Source organism: Canis aureus, chromosome X (assembly GCF_053574225.1).
Source record: "Canis aureus isolate CA01 chromosome X, VMU_Caureus_v.1.0, whole genome shotgun sequence".
NCBI classification, from domain to species: domain Eukaryota; kingdom Metazoa; phylum Chordata; class Mammalia; order Carnivora; family Canidae; genus Canis; species Canis aureus.
In genome coordinates, this window is record NC_135649.1 from 109,338,174 (window position 1) to 109,358,211 (window position 20,038).

The following is a 20,038-nucleotide window of genomic DNA, read 5'->3' on the forward strand; positions in this document are numbered from 1 at the left end:
ACCTTATCACCGCCTATGTATTTTACAAATGGGGAAACTGAGGCCCAGACTCAGTGCAGTCTAAGTGACTACAACCCATTAGTTAGTAGCAAAATTGGTAGACACCAAACCCCTCATTTCCTGATTCTCTATTTAGTGCTTTGCCACCTCAACACTGTACCTTTTGTGTCTGGCCTTCAGACAGCAGGGGCTTGAGAGTCACACTCTGCTTGACTCCACTCCTGGCTCTACCACTTACCAGCTGTGGCTCTCTGTGCCTTAGTTTCCTCAGCTGGACAATCCTTAGTGGGTTTCCATGAAGATTTATTTATTTATTTATTTTTTCCATGAAGATTTAATCAAAGTATAAACTAGGGAAGAATCTAACATGCCCAGGATGGAGCAAGTATAGTGTTCATCACAATCACGGCTGTCATCATCATTGTGGTTTCTCATCCTGCCATCTTGACTTGCCCCCAAGTCCCATGTTGTCTTTGTGCTCATTTCCCTTGGAAAATAAGAAATCTGTTAGAGACCATTGTGCGGTATATTGGTAGACTATTTGGTCACAGGTAAAGTTGCATTTGAAGTTCTAAGGAGAGATCTGGGCCTTGAGCAATGGTGAGCTATCCTTTTCTGCCACTTCCCTTTGTGAGAGCCCACACGCAGGAGTCCACCAGAGGGAAAGGGTGAGGAGGACAAGGTCTTCCGTCCTCCCTGGTCAGTCTCTGCCATGTTTCCTGACCGATTGATGCTGGGGCTCAAACTCTATCACCAGCTCAAAGACCCTGTGGGGCAAGATCCAAATCACCCATTCTCGAGTTGCTGGGACAGCAGCCTCCAGACTGTGCTCCCATAGATTTAAGATTGAACTGCAAGTCCCGAGCACTCACAGCCTCCTTGCATATCACTGGACAGTGCCTGCGGAGGTGTGTGACCAGGGCCCCTCTCACAGAAATGGCTGAGGGCACCATGGCTGGAGTGCCAGCCACCTCTTCAGTCCCAGCCTCTCTCCTCTTCCTTCAGTAAGGATGGCAGAGTTATGTTGACCTGACAGTGTGTGCCAAGGGGAATGGAAGTTTGGGTGGAAGTGCATCAAAATCTGAACTTTAATTTTAGGCTAAGGAGCATCTCATTTTTGCGTTTTAGACATATTTCCTTTAAGTATTTTTTAAAAGATTTTATTTATTTATTCATGAGAGACCGAGAGAGAGAGAGAGAGAGAGAGAGAAAAGGAGAGAGAGAGAGAGAGAGAGAGAGAGAGGCAGAGACATAGACAGAGGGAGAAGCAGGCTCCCATGGGGAACCTGCTATGGAACCTGATCCTAGGATCCTGGATCACGACCTGAACCAAAGGCAGACACTCAACCACTGAGGCACCCAGGTGCCCCAACAGCAAAGTTTTTTTTTTAAAGGAAAACTATATTTATTCTGGCATCACAGCATCACACTTACTTTAGAAATTCAAGCAACTTTTCATATGATCTATACAGACGTTAACTCTTTTCTTGAAGTAAACATACGTAGGGAAAGTGCACATATCATAGACGAGCAGCTCAATGAATTTTCACAAACTTAATACATCCATGTAAGTAGCACCCAGATAAAGAAACAAGACCACCTGCAGACATGACCTTCTGATCCCCCTTGTAAGTCCCTCCAGTCACCAACTTCTCAATGACCACTAACCTGATTATTGGTTTTGCCTGTTTTATACTTTGCATAAACGGGATCACATTGTACATATGCTTTCATGTCTGATTTCTTCTGCTCGGTATTGTTTGTGAATTCCGTCTATACTCTGTAGCAATGGTTCATGCTTTTTCCTTGCTGTTTGGTGTTCCATTTTGTGACTATACCACCGCAATGTTTTCAATCCGTTCTACTGCTGAGGGACATTTGGGTAGCTTTTAATCTAGAGCTCTTAGAAAGACACTGCTATGAACATTCTCGTTCATATCCTTTGGTAAACATATGCACTCCTTTCTGTTGGGTATACACCTAGAAGGGCAATTGCCGGACATGGGGTAGTCGTATGCTGAGTTTCAATAGGTTCTGCCAAATAGCAGTGTCTGAGGTTTTTGGTGGCTGTACACAATATGAAGTCTACTTTCCAGTAAGTCGAAGATATGCAATTGTGAAGTTAATGCAAAGAGAAACAATTTAATCCTTTGGAGTATCATTAAACCTGTTTATTAAAATATACTGTCTTCCCCCTTAGCATAATTCTGCCTCCACCTTGTTATGTAACCTGGATGAGCTTCCGGATCTCCACTCCCCCTTAATCCAACCAGTCAAAAGTCTCTCTGAAAACACTTTCCATTCATTTATCCAGCTAGAATGTTGTGAGTGTTAATAAGTTGGCGTTTGCAAAACAAACTCAACCCCTCCTGCAAAGCAGAGTACATCTTACCTGGGGTTGTATCTAATATGGCAGAGTCAGCCAGGATGTGCTCTGCAGACCTGCACTTTATAAACACCTTCTCTAGAGCTGTGAATGCAGTTCAGAATCTAGAAGCTTGGTTCGGTGGTAAAGAACAATGGACTATTCTCCTGCAGGTTTTAATGAAAGAGAATTGTGCCTTTTTGAGTGATAAAGCATTTTGCAAATATAGATGCTATTTGACTATAAAGGGTAGGGCTGAAGTGGGTAGTTGGGCAGCAGTAAAAGGAGGCAGAGAGGGAATTCAGAGTGCTTATTTTTCCCCCCTCGTAACTACAAGTAATTGGAATTGTATTAACTACAAGTAATTAGAATTGTAGATCGGAGTCAAGGCCCCCAGGCCTCCATTTTCCCATCTGTAACATGGGGTACTTTGACAAGCTGGTAGATGATCTCTAAGTCCCATCCAGATCTGGTTCCTACCCTGTCAACGTGCTCAGGGAGGAGATGCTAACAGAAAAGATAGAAGGGACGAGAGACCGCTCACTCCATATACCACCTCCCCATTCTCCAACACATACATTCAGCAAGCCGAGGGCTGGGGATCCCAGTTTCTAAGGTATCCGCTGTAACCTGCGCTTCACCAAATAACCATGGAGCTAAAACCTTTCCCAGGACATTTTCCTCTCCGCCAGTGGCCTGACATATGATCTCTGAGTTGGGGCTACTGCGGCAGAGGGGAGACCTCGGGGTTCCCACGCATCACAGAGCACGGTGCTGAAAATGGTGGGACAGGCATGTGGGTACCAGGGCGACCTCTAAAGGTGAGGGGGGTGGTTGGAGGTTGAGGGTCTCCCAGGAGCGCGCCGAACCGACGCGGGGCATCCGAGGGTCGCGCGGTCCAGGGAGTCCAGGGGCGCCGCGGGGGTGGGGGGGCCGCCCAGCCCGCGGGCCGGATTTTCCCCGCCCCCCTGCCCGAGCTCCCCGCCGGGCTTCGGCCAGCCGCGCCAGTCGCTCACACCCTCCTCCCTCGGCGCCCCGCCCGCTCCCCACCTCCGCGCCCAGCCTCCGCGCCCAGCCTCGCCGCCGCCGAGCGCCGGACGCGCCACGCCGCGCAGGGCAGCTGGAGAGCGGGCGGCCGAGCGGTCCCGGAGCGGCGGGGGCGGCGCCCAGCCGGCGGGAAGAGGGAGGGACGCGGCTCGGGGGAGAGGGGACAAGGAGTGTCGGAGGGCGCCCGCAGCCAGTCCGTCTGCCGGGATCGGCAGGTAAGCGCGCGGCGCAGGGAAGAGTCGCCCGCGGGCTCCTGAGACCCAGCCCGGGAGCTGGCGACGGGCGCGGGCGGCCGGGGCGGAGCGCCTGGACCCGGAGGGCGACCGGACAGCGGGGCGAACGCCCCCTCCGCTCGGCTGCGGCGCCGACTCGGAGCCCGCGGCCGCCCTGAAAGGCAGGGGCAGAGCGGCCGAGCCCCGGGGCCCGGCCCCCCGACGTGGGAGAGTGCTCGCCACGGGAAAGGGGCTCCGGCGACGCGTTCTCCGAGGGCTAGGGGGCCGGCGTGTGTCTCCAGAAGCCTCAAACGGGCTCCAACTCTTCCCGCCCCTCCGGGAAGCGGAGCCACGGATCTTGTTCGCGCGGGCGGTCTTGGAGACCAGACCCTTGGGGGACTCAGTTTACCGCCCCGGGCGGGTGGGGTGTGGCGGAGCTAGCGGAGCGCGAACGCGCCTCGGGACCCGACGGCTCCGCGCAGCGCTGTGTGGCGGGATCCAGAGCAGGTGGCGGGGCGCGCGGCGGGATGGAGCTACAGCCCGAGGCCTGGGGGTGAGCACGGTGGGGAAGGAAGAGGCTGGAGGTCTCGAGTGACCGCTTTCCAACAGGGACTTGCCCTTTCGAGGCCCTGGAAGTATGTATAAGAGGAGGAGAGTCGATGGGCTTTGCCAGAGTCAGATGAGGCAGGCGGCAGAGGGTTTTCCGTAGCTTCCTGGAAAGTGACACTTAGTTTGTCTTGTCCCCCACGAATCCCCTGGGAATCTTGTTAAAATGCAGATTCCGATTCAGTAGGTCTGGGGTGGGGCCCGACAGTGTGCGTTTCTAAGAAGCCCCCACGTGATACTGATGCTGCGGCTCCCTGGACCACATTTTATATGGTAGGTACTGCAGAGGTCCTTTTTGTCCAACAGGCTGAAAACCTTAGGAAAAGTGAGAGATCGGTAGAAGAAGTCCTAAGACTTTATAGTCCCAGCTCCACCCTAGACACACACAGGAAATTGATTGCTCTTCATTCAGAAGCGAAATGCTTTACTTTCCTTACCAGCTTACTAGCCAAATAAATTATCCGTTGATCGAGCTGGCTTCGCGGACGTGCAGCCTGTACTCGGTTTACATGCTTTGCTGTCGCTGTTGAAATTCTTGGTAATTTTTGAACGCCGGGCTTCGCATTTTCATTTTGCACCGGGTCCTCACAAATGATGTAGCTGATCCTGTCTATAGTCCCCGGAGGCAGAAAAAGGACCCGTTTCTTTGATCAGGTTTAAGAGCTGGTGGGTGATGGAGAGTGAAGATTTATTAAGCCAAAGGCTAGCTGATGTTGCAGTTCCTCCCATCTTTCTTCCCTTCTCTTTGGCTGTTTGAAGAGATAAGCCCGTGAGTGTAACCTCAGCTATACATATGCCAATACTTACCGCTTTATTAATTTTAATAGTTAGCAATTTATTAAGAGCAGAATCATTAGTAGACAATGCAATTAAGTTCGACGTCATAACAATTTGTAAATTAAGTGACAAAGTATGTGTCATTCCCAAAGGATTTGGGGAGCCCTGTCTAGTATCTCAAAGTTTTGCTTAATTAAGATCTGAAAGGAGCTGGACATTGCTTGGTTTGGCTGCTTTTACAACTCAAATGCAAAGCTGGAAAGCAAAAAGTGGCCAAATTTTATAGCTGTTCAGGAGTATTGTTTTACAGGGCCTCGGGGCGATGCCAAGCCCTGATCGTATTCCCGCTGCTTTTATCATTCCCACATCCTTGCAAGGTGACTTTCCTTAAAAGGGGGATAGAGCAGATTTTGCTATTGAAAAATACTGAAGAAATGCAGGGTGTTTTCTGTATGGATAATGCTTGCCCAAGCCCCAGATTCCAGGTGTGTGTGATGTTCTAGAAAAAAAAAAAGGTTGGAAACAGAAAAGAAAAAGAAGTTGAACTTTAATTATGGACATGATTTTGTTCAGCAGAGGGAGAAAAACGTCTGAGAAAAGGAATTTCATTGGTGGGTTTGGCAGGGAAAGGAAAGCCGTGGTTTTGGTACCATGAACAGCCTTCCAGAAATGGCAAAGTGAGTTTGCTCAGGTGTTAGGGAGCCAGTTAAGAAGCTGCTTTTGCGTGGCCTGCGTGTTCCTTCTGGGGGCTCTCGTGTGGTTGTGGTGTGGCTGAGTCTGGTCTGGGACGCAGAGGGGGACATCACTGTGTAGGTTCCTGATGCTTTCATTGCTCACGAGAAATTGGCAAACACATTTTTCCATTTTGCTGCCTGAGAATGCCAAGTCCCTTTCAAATACTTGCTACAAACTCAGAAGAGCACCGTTAAAGAAGAAAAAGAAAATGTTGCGTGGGGGGGGGGGGGGGGCAGAGAATGTGTTTCTGTGATGTTAATAATTAAGAGGATAGAAATGAGATTCTGCTTTTAGTAAAAACCCGGGAGCTGGTTTCGATGCCTTGCTGAGAAAGGCCTTCCCTACCTCAAGATAGAGGGCAAAAAAATTCTTTTAAGATGTTTATGGTTTTTAAAATATGTGGGTCTTTAATTCACATGGAACTTATTTTGGGGACAAGGTATGAGGTGGGGGTAGTGGAAGTTAAGAAATAGGCTAAACATTTGGTAAAAATTACCATAAAATAAATCCTCTCAGTCAAATAAGATTCTGTGAACACTCTGTTCCATTTTATAAAACTACTTAATTAATTCTTGAGTTGATTCCATATTTTTGAAATTGAGGTATAATTTACGTATAATAACATTCACCCTTTTCGTGTATAGTTCTATACGTTTTGCCAGATACATATAGGCATCTAATGAGCACTGTAGCAAGATAGAGAAGAATTCGGTCACTCCAGAAGATTCCTTATTGACCCTTGGTGGTCAGCCTCCTCCACCACTCTCGTCCCCTGGCAACCATTGATTTATTTGCTGTTACTATCAGTTTATCTTTTCCAGAATGCCCTGTGAGTGGATCCACACATGATGTAGCCTTCTGAGTCTGGCTCCTTCCACCTCGCACAACGCATTTGAGATTTATCAGTGTCGTGGGAATCCATAATTTGTTCCTTTTTATTGCTGAGTACTATTCCACAGTTTTTTTTTTTTTATCCTTTTGCTGACTTTCGGTGGCTATAAACAGGGCCAAGTTTATTTGGGGCCAAATATTTATTCACATACAGCTTACACTCTCATTCCACTCTGGTGGATACCTAGGAGTGGGATTGCGGAGGGATTGTGTGGTAAATTTAACTGTGCCAGAAAGCGCCACACTTTTCCCAAGCGGCCACACCGCAGTGCACTACCACCAGCAGCAGTGCATGAGAGGTCCAGTTGCACAGCATGCTCGTCAGCAGTGCTAGGTATTGTCGGTTAATTTTATCTTAGCTATTCCAGTGGGTTTGTGGTGGCAGCACTTGTGGTTTTAGTTGGCACGTCGTTGATGACTAGTGATGTTGAGCATCTTTGCATGTGCTTTTTGGTCATTTGTGTATCTTTTCTGAAATGTCTGTTTTTCAAGACTGTATCGTTTGTCTGATTGAATCGGGAGAGTTCTTCACAGATCATATCTGGATACAAGTCAGATACCTATATTGCAAATATTTTCTTTTAGTCTGTGGCTTGCCTTTTCATTTTCTTTCTTTTTATTGTGATTCGAGAACCCTTAACTTGAGATCTACCCTCCTAAATTTTTAAGTGTATAGTATAGTACTATTAGCTATAGGCACTGTGATGTATAGCAGATCTCTAGAATGTATTCAATGTGTACAACTGAAGCCTTGTGCCCACTGAACACTAACTCCCCATTTCCCCCTCCCCCAGCCCCTGGCCACCACCATCCTACTCTTTGTTTCTATGACTTTGACTATTTTATTTGACTTATATATCATATAAGTGGAATTACTGATGTTTTTTTGAAGAGCGGAAATTTTCAGTTTTGATAGGTCTAATTTATCAGGTTTTGTTCCTTTTATAGATTGCAATTTTAGTAACCTGTCTGATGAATCTTTGTCTACCTCACGTTTACTGAGATTTTATCCTGTGCTTCCTTCTGGACATTTTATAGTTTTGTCATTTATTTTTTTTATTTTTATTTTTTTAGTTTTGTCATTTATAAGTAGGTTTATGACTTCCTTTCAGTTAAGTTTTGTATAGGTCAAGATTCACTTTTGTCCATATAGATAGCCAGTTGTTCCAACACCATTTGTTGAAAAGACTGTACTTCCCTCCTTGTATCCCCTTGGCCCCTTTGTCAAAAATCAATTGACAGTATATGTGTGGGTTTGTTTATTAATTTATGTATTTATTTTAAGGGGCTAGTGGAGAGGGGCAGAGGTAGAGGGAGAGAGAATCTTAAGCAGGCTCCACACCCAGTGTGGCTTGACACAGGGCTCCATCTCACAACTCTGAGATTGTGACCTGAGCCAGAATCAAGAGTTGGACTCTTTTTTAAAAAAGATTTTATTTATTTATTTATTCATGAGAGACACACAGAGAGAGGCAGAGACACAGGCAGAGGGAGAAGCAGGCTCCTTGCAGGGATCCAGATGTGGGACTTGATCCTGGGACTCCAGGATCACGCCCTGAGCTGGAAGGCAGGCGCTTAACTGCTGAGCCACCCAGGCATCCCAAGAGTTGGACTTTTAACTTACTGAGCCACCCAGGCGCCCCTGTGTGCTTTTATTTTTTTCTTAAGATTTTATTTATTTATTCTTGAGAGACAGAGAGAGAGAGGCAGAGACACAGGCAGAGGGAGAAGCAGGCTCCACGCAGGGAACCCGATGTGGGACTTGATCCTGGGACTCCAGGATCACGGCCTGAGCCGAAGGCAGACACTTAACTGATGAGCCACCCAGGAGTCTCTGTGTGGGGCTATTTTTGAACTCTGTTATGTTCCCTTGATCTGTGTGTGTGTTTGTCCTTATGCCTATACCACACTGTAGGTCTTACACATTCTTGTCAGGTGAATTCCTAGATTGTTTTTGTGAGTGTAATTATTATTGCTTTTAGAAATTATATCATTTATCCCCATTTCATTTTATAATTACTAGACTCTTGTGTAGAAAGGCTATTAAATTTTTTTGTAGGTCTATCACATTCAAGCCACATTACTGAACTTTTATTAGTTCAAAGTCTCCCAGTCAGTTTTCTTGGATTTTTAAAGTAGACAATCAGACTGTCTGGAAATGAAACAATATAGGGATTGCTTGCCTTAGTGGCTAGGCTTCCCTCTAGGGCACAGTTCAGGAGTATCTGATTTGGATGGGAATGATTCTAACACTTTACTACTGGGTATTATGCTTGCTGTAGAGATCCGGTGGTTATTCTTACTACCTTCAAGGAAGTTTCTTTGCATGTGGAGCTCTAAATGTCTAAAGTTTAACTTTAAAATTTCATATTCTGCTTAGACTCTTTTTTTCCCATTGAAAAAGCCCAACAGTTTAGAGATGAGTCACTCTTCCCAGCTTCTTTGGAGGGTCATATTTTGATCTCCCTGGAGGAGAAGGTAAGTGTAGTATAAATCAATCATTTTATTTAGACTATGAAGATACTACCTTTGGAGCTTTTTATAATGTCCTCATTTGGGGGGATACCAGCTACAGTGAGAAAGGGAGAAAATAAAGGGACAGATTATATGAGCTCCTTATGAATAAATAAGGTAGCTTTTGGTAGTGTTTGCAAACTTTCCGGCCCGCCATCCATAGTGAGAAGTAGATTTTATAGCTCAGCCTGGTATAACCTACCTATATATGATTGAAATAGAATCTCACAGTCTTATGCATTTTGCCTTTGTGCAGTATATTCTGATATCTTCCGTTTTCTTCCATCTGTCCTATTTCATTTAAAAATGATGATCAGGGACGCCTGGGTGGCTCAGTGGTTGAGCGTTTGCCTTTGGCTCAGGTCATGATCTGCTCAGGTCATGATCCTGGGCTCCTGGGATCGGGCTCCTGGAATAATAAAACCTTAAAAAAAATGGTGATCATTGCCCTACAAATGGATTCAACCACTCTTTCATGAAACACCCTCTGTCCTGTTAGTTTCTAAGCCCCCAAACTGCTGAACTGGGTCCTAGACAGATTCATTTTATATCAGATCCTATTACCCTGCAAAGGGAGACATTTGTCTCTGGAATTACTGTGTAGCCTCTAAACCAGCATCCACCCTTGACCCCACAGAACAGGTCATAAATGCAGTCTTGTAAACCCACTGCTCAAAGCTCTCTCTCTCTTTTTTTTTAGATTTTATTTATTAATGAAAGATATATATAGAGAGGCAGAGACACAGGCAGAGGGAGAAGCAGGCTCCATGTAGGGAGCCTGATGTGGGACCCGATCCCGGTACCCCGGGGTCATGCCCTGAGCCGAAGGCAGACGCCCAACCGCTGAGCCACCCAGGCGTCCCTGCTCAAAGCTCTCTAATAATCTCTACCACACTTCGAATAAGACCCCAGTTGTTCATTGTAGCCTCTGAGGCCCTGTACAGCCTTCACCCCTGTTCTCACCCTTCCCCAAGCACACCAGCTTTGCGGTGCTGCTCGTCTGGAGCACCGTTTCATCAGATGATCGCCTAACTTGTTGCCATGTCATTCTCTTCTCTGAACGTCCTTCCAAAACAACATTCCCTCTTTACCACTGTGAATTCCCGTCCTGCATCCTGCTTTTGTTTCCTTCATAAAACTATTATCTGCAATTGTATCATTTGATTATTTGTTTACTGATTCCATGTCTTCTTTTCCCCGCTAGAATATAAGTTCCCAGAGAGCGAGGACTTTGTGTAACTTGCTCACTGTTGTGTTCTCAGGACCTAGAACAGGGGGACATAGTAGGTGCTCAATAAACATTTGTCAACCGGATGAATGAGTGTGCCTGGAAACTGGAAGAAATCAGGCCACTAATCCTAAGAGAAATTCAATGAATTCTGTCTTTCTGTTCTGGTTTAGTGTAGCACCTTCTGTTGGTTAAGGATGGAATATATTTTAATGTAAACAGTCCATTAATCGGGGATCCCTGCGTGGCTCAGCGGTTTAGTGCCTGCCTTCAGCCCAGGGCGTGATCCTGCAGACCCGGGATCGAGTCCCACGTCCAGCTCCCTGCATGGAGCCTGCTTCTCCCTCTGCCCTTGTCTCTGCCTCTCTCTCTCTGTGTCTCTCATGAATAAATAAATAAAATCTTAAAAAAAACAGTCCATTAATCAACAGACATCTGGTATTTACTCCATTTCTGATTCCGTGATGGTAATAATGATAGCTAATAGCTAATATTTAATGAGCAGGCACTGCTCTTACTGCTTTACATATATTCACCCATTTAGTCCTTCCAAGTTCTGGAGGCAGGTGCTATTATCATTTTACAGATGAGGAAACTGAAGCACAGAGGGGCTAGGTAACTTGGCCAGGGTCATCCCAAAAGATAACGGATCTGGAATTTGAACACAGACCATGTGATTTTAGAGTCTGTGTTCTTACCTACAGTGCTCATGGCAACAAGGAGCACACCCAATTCCGAACCTTTTTAAGCACGTCGTATTTATGGCCTTTATTCCTTAACAGAGTGGTTCTCAACCAGGGCCGCTTTTGGCTCCCTGAGGACATTTGGCAACGTTTGGAGACATTTATGGTTGTCATGACTGGCAGAGGTGGGGGTGCTGCTGACATCTAGTGAGTAGAGGCCGGGGATGTTGCTAAACATCCTATAATGCACAAGACCCTCTCCCCCTTTGCTCTGCAACCAAGAATGATGTGGCCCAAAAGCCCATAGTGTTGGGCTTGAGAAACCCTGCCTTAGTACAGTAGTTCCGAAAGCTGGCTGCCCACTGAAACCATTCGGGGAGTTTTCAGAATAAATACGGACGTCTAGGTCTAGGTCTTGACCTTACTAGTAAACCTCAAGTGGACTTCCAGCATTGCCCAGCAAGCCTACCATGCTTGGGTGGTAGGTCTCCTTTTCTCTTCTCCAGAACAGCTGTTTGACACCTTTTATTTTCTCAGCACTCCTAAATCAGCTGCTGACTCTGGCTCATTAGACAGCAGCCTACTTTACTTAGATCCCTGGTGCACAAACCCACAACATGCTCACATTCCTACAAATACTGAATACTCATGGTGCTCCCCACTGGTGCTGTGAAACTGAATGAGACTTTCCCAGTGTGCCAGAGACTGGCTGCTTTTCTGGGCTCTGGGCCTCTTATCCTCTTTGCCTTCTTAAGGACATATTCCTTCTCCTCTGCCCCCTTTAAAAGCTTTTTATGTGGAGGGGTGTCTGGCTGGCTCACACAGTAGAGCACGCAACTCTTAATCTCCGTAGTGAGTTCAAGCCCCATGCTCAGTGTGGAGCTTACTTTAAATAAATCAAAGCTTTTTATCTGGAAATAATTTCAAACCTTGCAAAAAAGTTGCAAAAATTAAAACTGTACAGAGAAAACCCATATGCCCTTTATCCAGATTCTTCTATTAGCATTTTACCCCATTTGCTTTATGCTCTGCACGCACAACCCTTGTCTGAGCCCTTTGAGGATGTTACATGCAGCATGGCTTTACTCTTAAGCACTTCAGTATGGTTTTCCTAAGAATAAGAATATTCTCTCACATAACCACAGCGCCGCCATCAACTTCGGTAAATTTAACATCCATATTATACTGTTACCTAATCTGCCATTTGTTTTTGTCTGTTTGTTTACCTAATCTGCTCTTTGTCTTCCAAGTTAGACAATAGACGTGATAACATCCTTGACAGCATTTTTTCCTTCTAGCATAGGATTTGCTCTAGAGGTGTGGGCATTTAGTGATCTTGTGTCTTAGCTGCCTTTAGTCTGGAACGTTTCCATAGTCTTTGTCTTTTATGACATTGGCGCTGTGGGGAAGGAAAAGTGATTTTCCCTTGCACACCCCCCCCCCCCCGCCGCCCCATGATACGAGACAGATTAACAAGAGAAAAACAAAGAACTTGAAGAACACGTGCACCTCCTGTATACATGGCACGGATCCAGGACAACTAACTCACCGAAATGGCCCAAGTCAGCACCTTAAGCCCCATCTCCTGCTAAGGCCCAAAGGAAATCTGGGGGGAGAGGGGGAAAGGCAGTTCTGGGAGGCGACTCGCAGAGCCCAGTAAACACATAGGGCTGTGATGCAGAGTTAAGCCCTGCCTTCTCTACTGACAAGGGTTTCTAAAGATAGAGAGCAGCCCCCTCCCTTGGTACGGAGGAAGGCACCCTTACAGGTGGAGGTCTCCCTGATACTTGTAAGTGCCTCTTCCAAAAAGGTAACGTCTAATGGGTTTTCAGAGATTCTCTTGCATCTGCTTTTCTTAGAAATAATCCCCTTATGCCAAAGAGGCATATCTTGGGGTGGCAAATGCTTCTCGGCTTCAGTATTTAGGATACAGACAGACCGGCCCCCTCTCTTTTTTAGAGAACCTTCATCATTTTGGGTTTGTTTGATGCTTCTTGTGACTAGATACAGATTATGCATTTTGGGTCAGATACTGAAAAGATGATGTTGTGTCCTCGGGGTATCACAGCTGGTGGCCCGCGATGCCCGGATTCTGGTGCCTGAATGGGGTGTCTTGATCTGATGGGGGCCAACAGTCGAGTCTGTGGCGCAGGAGTTGAAAGCATTCATCCTAGGCAGAACAGAGGAGATAGACGCTTATTGGCTACACCGAGGGAGCAGAGGGAGCGGTGGGCGGACAGCAGAGGAGAGGGTCTGCAGTGAGGCAGTGGCTGGGGGCTGTTTTTAAAGGGGGAAGATGAGGAAGTATGGTGACATATGGAACGTTCCCCTTTTTGAGAACTGCTTGTAAGTAGCCCATTAGTTAGGGCCTGGGGCTATTTTGGGGGGGTTGCCTGATGGGCCTGTCTGTATTCAGCCAGGGGGTCACTCTGGCCCTCTCCGCGGTCCATTGGTCAAGCCTGTTTGCCTAGAAGTGGCCTCTACATGGATGTCTATCTCTTCCACCTTGGTGAATGTTAATTTTGATCCCCTGGTCAAGGTGTTGTCTAATTTCTCCACTTTGTCGGTACTGGTTTCTTCCTTCCAAGTGAGTCATCTGGGGAAGGACACACGTAGCCTGCTCCTCATCAGGTTTTCTCTCTAGGTTTAGCACACAGGGGTGATTTTTGCCTGATCCAGTCTTTAATAGGATGGCTGAAAATAATGATTTTCCAACTCTGATATTCCCTCCCCATTTGCCAGGTGGCCCTCAACAAGACTCCTTCCTTCTTCCCCATTGATTTTTTTATTCATGTATTTCTTATTGAGATGGACTCCTGAATTCCTATTTTCTCCAGTGTTTTGTACTTCATTATTTTTGTTCTCACATTGTGAAGACTGTAATTCTTTTTTCTTTTTTAAAGATTTTATTCATTTATTCATGAGAGACACAGAGAGAGAGGCAGAGATGCAGGCAGAGGGAGAAGCAGGCTCCATGCAGGGAGCCCAACGTGGGACTCAATCCTGGGACTCCAGGATCAGGCCCTGGGCTGAAGGCAGCGCTAAACCACTGAGCCACCCAGATGCCCTGTCTCCCTCCTTCTTTCCTGCTTCAATGCACCCTCTCTCTTTTCTGGATCATTTCCATTAGCTTACAGTCAGTGCTCTAATGTATAATATCCCCTCTGGCTCCACAGCCCCCACCTGTCACCCCCGCAATACTCGTCACCCCTTCTCAGAGGAGCCTCTTCAGAGACCACACATACTTCATCACCACACAGTCTTCCAGGTGTGATCTAATCAGAGTCCTGTCCTGATTCTCTTCTCATCAGTTCTCTGTGAACACCACGTTCCCAAACATGGCAGCCGCCATTTCTCTGACTGTGCTTGACTTTGCAGTGGCATTTGATCCTGTCAGTCATCACCGCCTTCGGCGAACTCTTCCTCCCTGTGGCTTCCATTGCATACTTTCTTGTACTATGCTTTCCTACTCTTGCTGGTAACTTATTCTAATTATTCTAAGCCTTCATTTCTGACTCCTCCTTCTCTGCTCAACCTACAAAGGTCAGTGTCCCTCCAGGGCCCGGGGACTCCTTTTCTTCTCTTTACAGCTTCTCCTGAGATGACCCCCCCACCCCCACCCCAGTCCCATGGCTTTATGTTTCCTCTAGAGGCCAGTACCTGCAGCTGTGACCTTAAAGATCCACTAATCCGTTCATTTAAAAATGTTGTATAGGGCACCAGGGTGGCTCAGTGGTTGAGCGGCTGCCTTTGGCTCAGGGCATGATCCTGGGGTCCTGGGATCAAGTCCGGCATCAGGTTCCCCACAGGGGGCCTGCTTCTCCTCTGCCTATGTCTCCACCTCTATGTCTCTCATGAATAAGTAAATAAAATCTTTAAGATTTCTTATTTATTTATTCATGAGAGACACAGAAAAAGAGGCAGAGACATAGGCAGAGGGAGAAGCAGCCTCCTTGCAGGGAGCCCGATGCGGGATTTGATCCCCAGGACCCTGGGATCACGCCCTGAGCAAAAGGCAGATGCTCAACTGATGAGCCACCCAGGCATCCCATAAATAAATAAAGTCTTTAAAAAAATTATATATACTATCTCCCTCCCCCAACTTTATTGAGGTATAGTTGCTGAACACAAATTGTATATGTTTAAGGTGTACAATTCGCTGTTTTTATATAGGTATACATTGTGAAGTAATCCCCACACTCAAGCTAACATCCACCACCTCTCATAGTTTACCTTTGTTTTGGTGTGTGTGTGAACAGTTAGGATCTACCCTTTTAGCAAACTTCAAGTATACAATACAAGTATTGTTATCTGAAGCCACCATGCTGTACATTAGATTCCAGAACTCATGCATTTACACTGATTTTAAAAAGTGAACTCCAGCCTCCTTAGCATGGCATTCATACTGCACTAACTTCTATGAGATTAAAATGTAGAGTCAGTCTCATTATCTTAAAAAATAGCTTTGAGACCTTTATACTGGCTCAAAAATATCATCGAGAAATACTATAAAACAATGTTGATCAATTGGCCAATTCTAAGAATGTTGAAAATTTTGGGGGGAACTTGAAACATTAAAAGGCTCCTAAATGGGAACTATAGAAATGAAAAATGGGGAAGAAAGCACAGAGAGAATCACGCTCTTAAATATTTTAGGTTTTTTGAATATTAAAATTTAAAAATCTTGAAACAGAAAAAGACTAATCCACATGGCTATCGACTTGGCATCTCGAACTCAGTGTTTCAGAGCAAAATGGGATTCCCTGCCACCTGCCAGCCAAATCTGATTGTCTCCCCATCTCTGTCTATGGCACCACCATCCATCCAGTTGCCAAGTCCCAAGCCTACAAGTTTCATGCCCCACATCCAAAGCCCATCAGTGCATCTCGTCAATTTGGCTCCCAAAGTATATCCCTAGATATACTCCTCCATCTATGTCAGTCTGCCACCATCTCATTCTTGGATAATTGTGGTGGCCTCCTATAATCCATTTCCCATACAGCAGCTAGAGCATCTTTTTAGAAGCATTAATTGGATGTCCCTCCCCTGCTGTTCACCTGTCCCTGTTGAGGATCACTATCCTCCTTTTCATTCTTCCAGCACATCAAGCTCCTTTTGTATTAACTTTTCTCCCTGGAATGTTCTCTTTGTCCCCTCCCCAATCTTCCTATGGCTGGTTTCTCATCATTTATATCTCAGGTTTTTTTTAAGATTTTATTTATTCATGAGACACACACACACACACACACACACACACACAGACACTGAGAGAGAGAGGCAGAGACACAGTCAGAGGGAGAAGCAGGCTCCATGCAGGGAGCCTGATGTGGAACTAGATCTCGGGACTCCAGGATCATGCTCTGTGCCAAAGGCAGGCGCTAAACCACTGAGCCACCCAGGGATCCCCTATATCTCAGTTTAAATATCACCTATGATTACTTGATCTAGAATAACCAACAAGTCACCCTTTGTATCCTTCTCATCTTATTTCAATTCTCAACATTGCGCTTTTATCATTACATTAGTTTTCTTGTTTATTTGTATATTTATTGTTCCCCCTTTCCTCTCTTTCCTCTCCTTCTTTCCTTAAGCTAGAATGTAAGCAGGACCCATACTCTATGCCCAGTGCATAGAATAGTATTTGGTATATAGTAGGTATTCAATAAATATTTGATGAATGAATGATACATTTAAATTGCCTAATATAATTTCCAGCACTTGGAAGACACTAAATATTCTTTTTCTAACATGAGTGTCCATCTCTTTCTTGGGTTAAGTCCAAAAGCTTCTGGTGAGAACAGTGATTTGATAAACAGATGCATATGTATGTGTTAGGATCCTGATTTTTTTTTAAAGATTTTGTTTATTCATGAGAGACACTGAGAGAGAGGCAGAGGCATAGGCAGAGGGAGGAGACTCCTCGCAGGAAGCCGGATGCGGGACTCGATCACAGATCCTGGGATCACGCCCTGAACCAAAGGCAGATGCTCAACCGCTGAGCCACCCAGGCATCCCTAGGATCCGAATTATTAGAGATTCCAGACAAAAGGGAATTACATTTTGCCAAGAAAAAAAAAAGCAGTGCTAGAATTCCAGGAATCAACAGTGTCACATTTTTCAGTGTGGGACTTTCCTGGCCCTCCTAACTTAAGATTGATTCTCAGATTTTTAAATTGACATGTTTGGGGTGCCTGGGTGGCCCAGTCGTTTAAGTGGCCGACTTTTGATTTTGGCTGAGGTCATGATTACACGGTTGGGCTCTGTTCTCAGTGTGGAGTCTGCTGGAGATTCTCTTTCTCCCTCTGCCTCTCCCCCACTCTCTCTCTCTTTCTCTCTCTCTAAAATAATAAAACAAATCTTTTTAAAAAATTGAGGGCAGCCCCGGTGGCGCAGCGGTTTAGCGGTTTAGCGGTTTAGCATTATCCTGGAGACCCGGCATCGGGCTCCCTGCATGAAGCCTTCTTCTCCCTCTGCCTGTGTCTCTGCCTCTCTCTGTGTGTGTCTCTATGAATAAATAAAATTAAAAAATCTTAAAAAAAAAAGAAGTACAAGCTAAATTAGAGCAGATTATAAAAAAAGAAAAAGAAAAAAATTGATATGGTGGGGTGCCTGGGTGGCTAAGTTAGTTAGGCATCTGCCTTCAGCTCAGGTCATAATCCCAGGATCAAACACCACATTGGGCTCCTTCCTCCCTGCTTGGCAGGGGAGCCTCCTTCTCCCTCTCCCTCTGCCCCCGCCCCCCCACTGCCTTGCTCATGCTCTCTCAAATAAATAAATAAATAAATAAATAAATAAATAAATAAAATCTTTAAAAAAATTGACATGTTTATCCTGGCATTTAGACCTGTGAATTTTCTAAACCCACTGGATATTCATGAATTGAATATGTGGGAGAGGGAGAGAAAGATTGGGAGGATGTGTTCTGAAGTGGTTTTCCTTTTTTAAGCGGGGGGGGGGGGGGGAGGATTGTTTGAAGATTAGCTGTGGATTTTTTTTAAAGATTTTTTTTTTATTTATTCATGAGAGACACACACAGAGAGAGAGGCAGAGACACAGGCAGAGAGAGAAGCAGGCTCCATGCAGGGAGCCCGATGCGGGACTAGATCCAGGGTCTCCAGGATCAGGCCCCGGGCTGAAGGCTGCGCTAAACCGCTGCACCACCCAGGGATCCCTGTTGTGGATTTTTTGTAAACTCTTGTAGTGGATTCTATATGGTACTAAAGGTTCCAGGAAAAATCGGTACAAATGAACTCAACTAGTGATTTTGTTATATAGGTGATTAACTTTGACAGAATGTATCACATGTTTTAGGATATTTGGTTGGAGAAACCATTACCCTTGACCCAGTAGCATTTATATTTTTTAATTGAATCAAATTCTCATTGTTCTCATTGTTCACACATGAGTCCACAGCTATGTACCATTATTCACTCTTGTGATATTTATCATCTATGCATCATTATTAGTCATTTTCTTTGACTAATCATCCATCTGTAGTGAGAGTAGAGAAGTGTGTCAGGTAGCATTTCATGGATATGGATATATTGAGTCTTACTGTTTTTGACTCATCTGTAAAAATGGATTAAATGTGTATATATATATTTTACATTTATTATTTTCTAAAAGATTTACTTATTTTTTATTTATTTATTAAAAGATTTTATTATTTATTTACTTGACAGAGAGAGAGAGAGAGAGCACAAGTCGAGGGAGTGAGAGAGGAAGAAGCAGGCTCCCCGCTGAGCAGGGAACAGGAAGCAGGGATCCCAGGAACCCTGGGATCATGACCTGGGCCAAAGCCAGACACCCAACCGACTGAACCAACCAGGCACCCCTACTTATTTATTTTAGAGAAAGAGAGAGCACACAAATGGGGGGAGGGACAGAGGGAGAGAATCTTAAGCAGACTCCCTGCTGAATTCAGGGGCTCCATCTCACAACCCTGAAATCATGACCTCAGCCAAAATCAAGAGTTGGCCACTTAACCGACTGAGCCATGCAGGTGCCCCTACATCTATTTTTAAAATTTAGCTTTTTATCGAAATACACATCATACATAGTATAAATTGACAGCTCAGTGACTTCATGAACTGCACACATCTGCTACCAGCCCCCATGTGAAGAATCAGAACATGAGCAGCAACCGAAGGCCCCCTTCACAGCTCTTTCTGGTCACTACCTCCCGAAGTAACTATTATTCTGGTTCAAATGTCACAGATGCATTTTGCCTGTTCTTGAATTTCACATATATGGTAATACACAGGACATCTGACTTCTTTCACTTGGTGCTGTTTATGAGATTCCTCTATTATTGTGTGGGGTCACAGTTGCCATATTCTATTTATGACTGTACCACAATTTGTCCTTTCCACAGTCAATGGGCCATTGGCTTTGTTTATAGTTTTTGGCTTTTATTAATTGGTGTTGGGAGGAACACTCTTGGACATATCTTTTGATGAACACACGCGTGCATTACCCAGTAAATATCGTAGGGGAGGAAAATGATTTCCCATCTACCTTTTCAGGTTCTTGGCTGAGACATCAACCCCCTCCCTCCCTGGAATAAAAGACAGATTAACAGAAAACTAAATTTAGTAACATGTATACCTCCTGATGCATGGGAGAGACCCAAGAAAATTGAGTAACTCCCCAGAATTGTGCAAGACATCATCTTAAATGCCATCTCCAGCTAAAGACAAAAGAAGATGTTGGGGTGGTGGGGAGCCAGTTATGGGAGGTTACCAGGAAAACCACAATAGACAAGGGTAAGGTTTTTATGCAGATCTAAGCCCTTACCTTCTCCATTGATAGAGTTTCTAGAGTTTAGGTATCTTCCTGGTACACAAAGGGAAACACCCTTACAAATTGATATTGCCCTTGTAAATGTAAATAAATATGCCTTACAAAAGGCTCACTTCTGGGTTTTCAGAGCTCCTCCTGTGTCTGCTGTTTCTTAAAAGTTATCAGCCTCAAGAGAATC

At 45.3% G+C, this 20,038-nt stretch overlaps 1 protein-coding gene across 4 annotated transcripts in view; it reads left to right on the forward strand.

Annotated features, from left to right (window-relative positions):
- Positions 1–3,483: 3,483 nt before the first annotated feature.
- ADGRG2 (adhesion G protein-coupled receptor G2) overlaps positions 3,484–20,038 on the forward strand; it is a 130,126-nt gene continuing 113,571 nt past the window's right edge. For all 4 annotated transcript variants that reach the window (XM_077887540.1, XM_077887541.1, XM_077887542.1 and 1 more), the window contains exon 1: positions 3,484–3,627. The gene's annotated coding sequence lies outside the window, so the exon portion shown is untranslated. The remainder of the gene's footprint in view (positions 3,628–20,038) is intronic.